General features: G+C 46.8%; 1 long non-coding RNA gene across 1 annotated transcript; it reads right to left on the bottom strand.

The window, feature by feature from the left end:
• Positions 1–7768: 7768 nt before the first annotated feature.
• Positions 7769–8848, bottom strand: LOC112629989. Its single transcript, XR_003120789.1, has 2 exons — positions 8395–8848; positions 7769–8353 (listed from the first exon to the last, which is right to left on the bottom strand). It is a non-coding gene; the product is annotated as an uncharacterized LOC112629989 (long non-coding RNA).
• Positions 8849–9055: the final 207 nt, after the last annotated feature.

Below are 9055 nucleotides of genomic sequence, written 5' to 3'. Positions count from 1 at the left end.
CTTTGGCTTCTAGGAAATAAAGTAGAGGATAGTAACATCTACTTCACTGAGTTGCTGGGAGGATTAAAAGAGACAGCTGAGTAGAGACTGGAAGAAAATATTTGCAGCACCTGGATCTGACCAGGAATTTGTATCAAGGATATATAAATCACCCTCGTGACTCGATAATAAAAAGACAGACAACCCATCTTCCCAAATACAGAAGAGACCTAGACACTTCACAAAGAAGATATATGCAGTAAGTGCATGAAACAATGCCCAATGCCATTAGTAATTAGAAAAATGTAAATAACAACCACGGCGAGTCAGCACTCCACACCCACTAAGATGGCCAAAATCAAAAAGACTGTCAATACCAAATGTTGGTGAGGATGTGGAACAATTGGAGTTCTCCTCTGCTCCTGGCAAGAGTTAAAAAATAATACTGGCCAGGTGCGGTGGCTCACGCCTGTAATTTCAGCATTTTGGGAGGCCAAGGCAGTCAGGAGTTTGAGACCAGCCTGGCCAACATGGTGAAACCCTGCCTCTACTAAAAATACAAAAATTAGGCAGGTGTGGTGGTGGGTGCCTGCAATCCCAGCTACTTGGGAGGCTGAGGCAGGAGAATCGTTTGAGCCTGGGAGGCATAGGCTGCAGTGAGCTGAGAACATGCCATTGCACTCCAGCCTGGGTGACAGGGCAAGACTTTGTCTCAAAAAAAAGAAAAAAAAAAAAAAATACCACCTCTTGGAAAAACAGTTTGGCAGTTGCTTAGAAAGCTAAAAAGATACTTAGCATATGATCCAACAATTCCTCTTCTAGGTATTTCCCCAAGACATATGTCCATAAAAAACCTTGTCCATGAAATCTCATAGCAGCCTTATTCATCATCAGTGCACACTTCAAACATCCCAAATGTCCATCAAATAGATGAAATAATTAACAGTGTGGAGTATCCAGACAATGGAATAGTAAATAGTGATAAAAAGGAAGTGTTTTTTATCTGTGCAACAACCTGGATGAATCTCATCAACAGGGTGCTGAAGAAAAGAAGCTAGACATGAGGAAAGTAAAGATGATTCTAAGAAGTTCTAGAACAGAGAAAATGCATGGGTAGGACAGAAATTAGAACAGTGGTCACCTTCATGTGGGGTGAGCAGGATGGAAAATAGAGACACAAGGAAACTCCCAGGGGTGATAGAAATGTCCTGTGTTCTTGTTTGGGGGTGAGGGGTAGTAGGATGTATACATTTGCAAAACACACCAAATTCTAACTTAAGATCTTTGCATTTGTCATCTGTAAACTATATAGCGATAAAAAATATTTAAAAGGGATATTGTATATAGTAGAGAGATTAGCAAGGGGGCCAAGCTCATAGACGGAACTCAGTAAAGGCCAGCTACTATTAACAAATTGGAGAAACAAGTAAAAACGACTCAATTGTATGCTGGGAATTTAAAGCACCGATCTGAACCATGAGCCTCTCTAGTCAGGTCCCCTCTTGGAGAAGGGGCAAAACTCACCCAATGGAACCCGAGGCGAAGACTGTTGTGGCCTGCCTCCCATGCTTCCTAATTTTTCTCCCATAAACAGAGAAACAGAAAAGGTGCATTTAGTGATGCAAACATGAAAGATGCAGCTCTAGGAGGAGTGGAACAAATGCCGAGGGTGGTGCTGGGGGAGTGATGAGAACAGGCTCACTAAGCAACAAGCAGGCATGAATGTCGCAGAGTGTCCACAGCCCGGGCTGCTGCATCTGCGGGTTTCAGGGATGCCTGAAGCAGCTGTGGAAATGAGATTGGGCCTAGCCACTGGGACAGTGGGCTCTCTCTTTCTTTTCTTTTTCTTTTTTCTTTTTTTTTTTTTTTTTTTGAGACGGAGTCTCTCTCTGTTGCCCAGGCTGGAGTGCCGTGGTGCAATCTTGGCTCATTGCAACCTCCGCCTCCTGGGTTCAAGCGATTATCCTGCTTCAATCGATTCTCCTGCCTCAGCCTCCCAAGTACCTGGGACAACAGGCACGCACCACGGTGCCCAGCTAGTTTTTGTATTTTTAGTAGAGATGGGATTTCACCATGTTGGCCAGGATGGTCTCCAACTCTTGACCTCGTGATCCGCTCGCCTCGGCCTCCCAAAGTGCTGGGATTACAGGTGCGAGCCGCCGCGCCCTGCCGGCAATGATCTCTTGAAGACTGGATAGGCTCCGAGGGTAAGAAAAGGGGCTGGAGCCTAGCTGCCTCTCCCCCACCATAGAATCCCAGGCCGCCTTTTCCCATACTGGCCTCCCCTAGCCCCCTAGGGGGCTCCTCCTGCATCCTTCACTCTTTCCTGGATTGTTTACCCTCTGCTGTGTTGTGGCCTACACGGAAGCAGGAGAAGTCGCTCCCAGCCTCGTGCGGTCTGTTCTACCTTAACTGAGATCTCTCATTGGACACAGGTCTGCAGTGGTTTCCAGGATTGGCTTCGAGTGGCTACTGGCTCAGATCTCAAGGAGCCTCATCTATTTCACATGAGATAAACCAGATGAGGTGTCCCCTGGTTCTGCCCTGGGCAGCTGTGATCTTCCCATTACTCTGGCTGTGGCTGCTGAGTCTTCTCCCAGAGGTCCAGGGGGCAGCCGAAGAAAGTTGCTGATACCGGCAAGCAGGGCCTCCCTCCTGGTCCCCTGCACAGCCTGCACAGTCCACTTTCCAGGCTTCCGTGGCCTGACTCCAGCCTTGCCAGCCATCCAGAGATACCGACATTTGCATAAGGTAATTGCTCTTTAAATGCATCTTTTAAAGAGAACACTGCATCCGAGGATTATAACAACAGAAGAAGAAAAAAAATAAGAGTTCCCTCTCATCCACTACCAAACAGGAATGTCAGTGGCAAAGGGCCCATATTTTGGATGCAAATCTTACAAAGGCCTTAGGAGGTTTTAGGGAAAAAATATATCTATATTTGTAGGAAGTGGCAAAACTCTTACCTTTCAGCTAAAGACTTCGTCTCTACCTGTGAATCAAAAGTCAGAACAAACTGCTCTGAATTACTAAACTTGCAACAAGTATTTTGAGGGTTTTTACTGAAGCGAAAGAGTGCTATCGTTTCATTCTCACCCATGACATGCTATGCACCCAGATCTGGCTACCTTATTAGCAAGACCTGGTGCAGAATGAAAATGCTTGTTCAAACAGGAAGAAAAAAAAAGCTTTTTTCTTTATTCTGAGATCTCCATCCTGGCGTGTTTTGTTTTGTTTTGCTTTTATCTGCTATTTAATGTCATACTCTCTTTCACACAGGAATACTTGCAGGGTGAATACGGCCCCTTGAAGACCTCCACAGCCCTGCCCCATGGCACAATTATGGGATTGATTCTGACCCTCTTCAGTCTTGGGCACATCTGGGCAGATGGGGAGGTGGCAGAAGCAGAACTTCACTTACAAAACACAAACTCAAAGATAAAGTGATTAAGATTTTCAAGAATTTCAAGGTGACTATTGCAAACCTTTAAGCCCCAAGTAGGGAGGCCTCTTATGTGTAGCAGTCAGCATAACTGAAGGTGAGGTGCCTCCCCGTAGAATGTCTTATCAATCTGGGCTCAAGGCCTGCCCCTCTGCCTTTGGCCAAGTTACTGATCTTTCCTGTTTATAAAATGGGGCTAATAACAGTACCTCCTTTGGCAGGCTGATTGAATGATTAGTTGACCTAAGAATAATGGCTAACTCTCCTGCAGCACTTGTTGGCATGAATGGCATTAGGGGCTACCTAATGCCCCACACTGTTTGATGTGTTTTAGAAATATCAACTCACTTAACTCTCACAACAGGCGTCGGGGGATGTCGGTACTGTTTCTGCCTGACAAGAGAGCATGTGGAGGTGTGGAGCAACACGCAACTGGTCCAGGCCCAAACGGCCTGGGCGGGGAGGAGCAGCAAGGCCAAGATTTGCACCCATCCACTCAGCCCCAGAGCGTGCACTTCTGCCAGGGCCTGAAAGGTAAACAGTGGTTATTGTTTCATTTCATCTCCCCCTCATAATGAGCCCATGAGGTGGGGTTGTTACATTCATTTGAGATCATTAAACAGAAGGATACGGAAGCTCAGAGAGGTGAAGGAACTTGCCCAAGGTCCTCCAGCAGGACTAACTCCAGGAGAGGAGGGGATGTCCACTGAGGGGAGGAAAAGGGATAGAGAAGCTGGGGCCTCTGACAGAACGGACCTGCATGGAAGCCTTGGGAGTTTTTATGTAAGCCATGGCTCCAGATTCCAAAGGCAGGAGTGTGAGGGGTATAGAAGTATGGGTCATTATAGCCCTGGGATGCTAAAATCCTCGATTATCAGGGCAGGATGGCAGCGTGGAAAGCGTATCTATGTCTTAATTTTATAGCTGGGGAAACTGAAGCTGGATGTGGGGAGTGGCTAGTCTAATGTCCCTTAATCAGAAAACACAGCCCCAAGAGCGGTGACCCCCAGGCCAGCATGCTTGCCAGGTCTGTGGCATGTGCTGAGCACATACCAACGGTCCCAAGTCCATAAATCCAACAGTTAAACTCCTCCTATGAGGCTGCTGGATAACCACCAGGCAGTCCCAGGCACAGCCCAAATCCTTACAATAAAGCCCCTTGCCATTTCTAGCTAGGGTGGGTTTTTACTTATAAAAGTTAGGAGAGAAAAACCTCCAACTTTAGAGTCAAGCAGATGTAGAATCGAAAACGGCTTTACCATTTATTAACTGTGTGACCTTAGGCAAATTACTTGACCTCTCTGAGCTTCAATTTCCTCATCAGCAAAATGGATCCAAAGCGAGATCACATCATAGTGAACATAAGTTTTTGGAACAGAGTAAATGAAAAAGAAGTTACAGAGTGTCAAACTGCCTAGTGTAAAAGTTAGCACTTAGTAGGTGCTCAATAAAGACCATTCTGAATCCATCAGAGGTCAAACGTACCTAGCATGTAAGAGAAGGGCCTCACAGGAGATGTCAGTTCTAGAGGCACTTACCACCCATCTCTGTCTAAAACCCAAAGAGGGGAAGTTCAGCAGAATTCGGGGAGGTCTGAAATAGGGGCCACCATTCATCATAACCAAGGAAATAAGATCTGGAGGTTCTAGTGATGGGAAGCAGGAAAGGGAAGTTGAAAAGGAGGCTTAAATGTGACAGAAGTTACATTTTTTGGAGTTTCCTTTCTATTTAAGGTCTTGCTAACCACTTGGTAAAACTCATTTCTGGTTCATGTTCTTAGCAGGAAAACACATTTCATGCTAAACAGTAAGAACAGACCCCAGCTTGGAAAGTCCTCAGAGGTTCTCATGTTTCTTGTGTCATCTGTAACCGTAGGGTACCATGGGCTGAGTGACTCAATTTGAATAATTGTACTTTGAGGATTTCTAGGGGAAGCACCCAGGGCAACCTTCTGACTGGGATCTTATAACGCACAGACAGAATCAAAGCAAGATGCTTCTGAGGCCCAGAAGGCTCACTCCAGATTGCAATGCATTCATTCCACAAAAATTGATTGCTCACACAATGTGTGCTGAAGATGCCCTCAGAGACTAAGGACCCATAGTGAGCAACCTGAACACAAAGGGGCTTACACTCTGTCGGGGGAGGCTACCAAAAGAGAATCTCCCATGGGAATAGGTTACAGGGGAAAAGGTGTAGAACTTGGGAACCTAGTAATGACTGGGAGTTAAAGAATATCTCTTCAAGGAGATGGCACTAGAGGTGTGAACTGAAGGAGGAGAAAGGAATGTATTCGTCTCCTGGGGCTGCCATGACAGAATATTATAAATTGGGGAGCTTAAAATAACAGAAAAGTGTTTTTCCACAGCTCTGAAGACTAGCAGTCTGAAATCAAGGTGTCAGCAGGGCCGTGTTCCCTCTGAAGGCTGTAGGGAAGAACCTTTCTTTGCCTCTTCCTGGAGTCTGGTGGTTGCCAGCGATCCTCGGTGCTCCTTGGCTTGGAGATGCATCATTCCCACCTTTACCTCCACCTTCCCAAGGCCTCCCCACTGTGTGTCTCTGTCCTCAGGACACCAGCCAGTGGATTAGGGGCCACCCTCATCCAGAGTGACCTTATCTGAACTTGACTGCATCTGTGAAGACCCTATTTCTATTACACATAAGGTCCCATTCACAGGTTCTGGAAGTTCAAACTTCAGCATATCTTTCGCGAGACACAATTCAGCACGCTGCAGGAAGCAGCACAGGCAGGGTGAGCATCTGACGAAGCCCTGAGCTCGGCAGCAGATGGAGGCTTCAGGAAGGAAGGAAGCCAGTGTGTCTGGAGCCCAGTGAGGAAAAGGGATAGTGGGTGGCAGTCAGATCATACGGACCCAGGAGATGCTGAAGAGCAATGGGGGAATTCACCAGTTTTTAACTCTGAGATAGACACACTTTTTCCAGCTCATGCTGTTTGCCTCAAAGAGGTCAGCATCCCGGCACGGAGTTGTGGCCACGCTGCCTCTTCATAGTCTGATGCACCACACCTGTGACTGGCCTGCCACTCCAGAGCACCAGAGGTGAGGCAAAAATAGCTTCTGGTGTTGACAGCTCTCTGCTCTGGGAAACCAGAGGCTAAAGGTGTCCCATTTACTGCACAGTTGCTGCCTGAGTGCATCCCGATGGGCAGCAGGGGAAACCAGAAAGGGCACTTCTCTGCAACAAAAAAAAAACAAAAAAAAAAAAAAAGGAAACCTTGGACATATATATGTATATCAAAAAGTTTGTGCTTAAAGTCAAGATTTGTTTTCTGTGCAGTCCGCCTTTGGTATATCTTTGGTATAAGGGAGTCCAGTCATTTGTTTTACAAATACTTACGGAGTGCCTACCATGTCACAAATATTTTCCTTGGAAAGAGATAAGACAAAACTCCCTGCCTTCCTGAAGTTTCTATTCCAGGGGAGTAGGAGAAACTAATAAATCAACTCAAATAATTAATTGTAGGACCCAGTAGGAGACACCAAGAACAATGGAGGAAAAGAGAACCAGCAAAGAGCATAGCGAGCTTCATGGGATGTGGGGAAGTTTGAGTCTTAAATTTGGTGGCCAGGGAAGGCCTCATGGAAATGAAGATACCTGAGCAAACTGAGAAGGGATGAGGGAGTGGACAGACAGGCTACAGAGGAAACAGCAGGTGCAGAGAACTTGAGGCAGAATTATGGCTGGAGGGTCTGAGTTATGACAAAGGGGCCAGGATGCCAGGGTGAAATGAGATGGGAAGGAAGAGGACGTGATCAGAGACGTCACAGGGCTGCATCCCATGGGCCTCGCAGGCCATGGTGAGGCCTGTGGCTTTTACTCCAAATTAGATGGAACCCTTTGAGGGTTTTGAAGTAAATGGGCTTATGTGCTCTGGCTGCCATTTCAAAGGATCACCCAGGCTGCTGTTTTGAGGACAGATTGAGAGGCAAAGGCAGAAGCTGGGAGACCAACCCAGGGGCTGTTGCAAAAATTCCAGGCAGGAATGATGGTGGCTTTGACCAAGAAATGAGAGGAGGTCATAGTCTGGATACATTTGACAGATGGACTGGATAGATAGCGTGACTGCCCAAGGGATTCTTCCTGCCCACTGCATCCATGCACCGTGGTCAGCAGTGTCCCGCCGCTAGAGATGGTGCCAGAGTCAGCCCCCATCTCTCTGCCAGGAGAACTAGGCAGCCGCTTGGGCTGGCCTCCAGGTCCGTTGCCAGCGAGGGGCTACCGAACCATGCACAGGTAGCCAAGAGTACAATCCCACATGAGACCCCAAATTTGTTACCACCCAAGGGGTTATTCCTGCCCACTGCATAAAGAAAGACCATAGCATTGTAGTAGAGAAAGAATTTAATAGACACGAGGCCAGCCACGCCACATGGGAGATGGAGTTCGTACTCATATCATCTTGTTCAAAGCTCATAGGTTAGGGATTTTTCAAAGGCAGTTTGGGGGAAGGGGTCGGGGTGGACAGGTAACAGGTGCTTGCTGCTGATTGGTTGGGGCAGAGAGGAAATGGTAATGGGTTGAAGCTGTCCTCCTGTGGGGCTGAATTGCTTCTGGGTGGAGCCATCAGGTCCAGGTGGAGCCATGGGTGTCAGATATGCAAAAAACCTGGAAAGATATCTCAAAAGGCCTATCTATAATAGTAGTGTTGTATTGGGAAAGTTGCATATCTTATAACCTCCAGAATAATGTCTGCACCTTAGTAGGATTCAGGCTCTTCTCCCCACACCCTGATGGTCCCCTATTAGCTTTACAAAAGTGGTTGAGTTTTGGGCAAGGCCTATTATCATTTAAACTGTAGCCTAAATATCTTCTAAAGTTAGCTTGACCCAATAGCCCAGGAATAATTAAGGGAAAGGGAAGATGGAGGTTGGGTTAGCTTAGCTTGCTGTTATAATTTTCTCACTGATATACCTTTTGAAAAATGTTTGCAAATAATTTTCTCACTGATATACTTTTTGCAAAGGTGGTTTCAATAGAATGGATGAGAGAGGGGATGACCAACTGAAGTTCCTCATCTAAGCCAAAGCCTTCCCGATCTCAAGGGCTTTGTCAGAACGTCTTTTCCATCCTCCCTGCAGCAGGCTTCTTTAGGTCTGGGCTTGACTGTCACCTCCCCAGAGAGGGCTTTGCCAGACCCCAGTTCAAGTGTGGTCCCCTGTAATTCTCATTCCCGTCCATGTGGATGTTGTACTCCAACACAAGTTAGTGGCCTGCTTAGGTTTTGTCTGTTGGCTTGATTTGGGTCTGTGCCCCCAACTGGATGCATCAAGCTCCATGAGAGCAGAGACCTGGTTTCTCTTGTGCGGTGCCACATCCCCAGAACCAAGCTCAGGGCCACTCAGAGGAGGTGCCCACATGATATTTAAATGAGTGCATATTTACGAGTATATAAAATATCTAACAAGGCATTTGTTTCAGCAAGGAGGGAAGGAAGGGAGGGAGGAATGGAGGGAGTGAGGAAGGAAGGATGGAAGAAGGAAGGAAGGAAGGGAGGGAGGGAGGGAGGGAAGGAGGGAGGAAGGGAAGGAAGCAGAATTTATGGAATTTGCAAACTCAGCATTTAAACCCAGGTTTGCTTACCCAAATCTCACTCACTTTCTACTTCCCTCCTCC

The sequence above is a fragment of the Theropithecus gelada genome, chromosome 8 (genome assembly GCF_003255815.1).
Source record: "Theropithecus gelada isolate Dixy chromosome 8, Tgel_1.0, whole genome shotgun sequence".
Taxonomy (NCBI): domain Eukaryota; kingdom Metazoa; phylum Chordata; class Mammalia; order Primates; family Cercopithecidae; genus Theropithecus; species Theropithecus gelada.
This window is presented reverse-complemented; position numbering and strand designations above follow the sequence as displayed.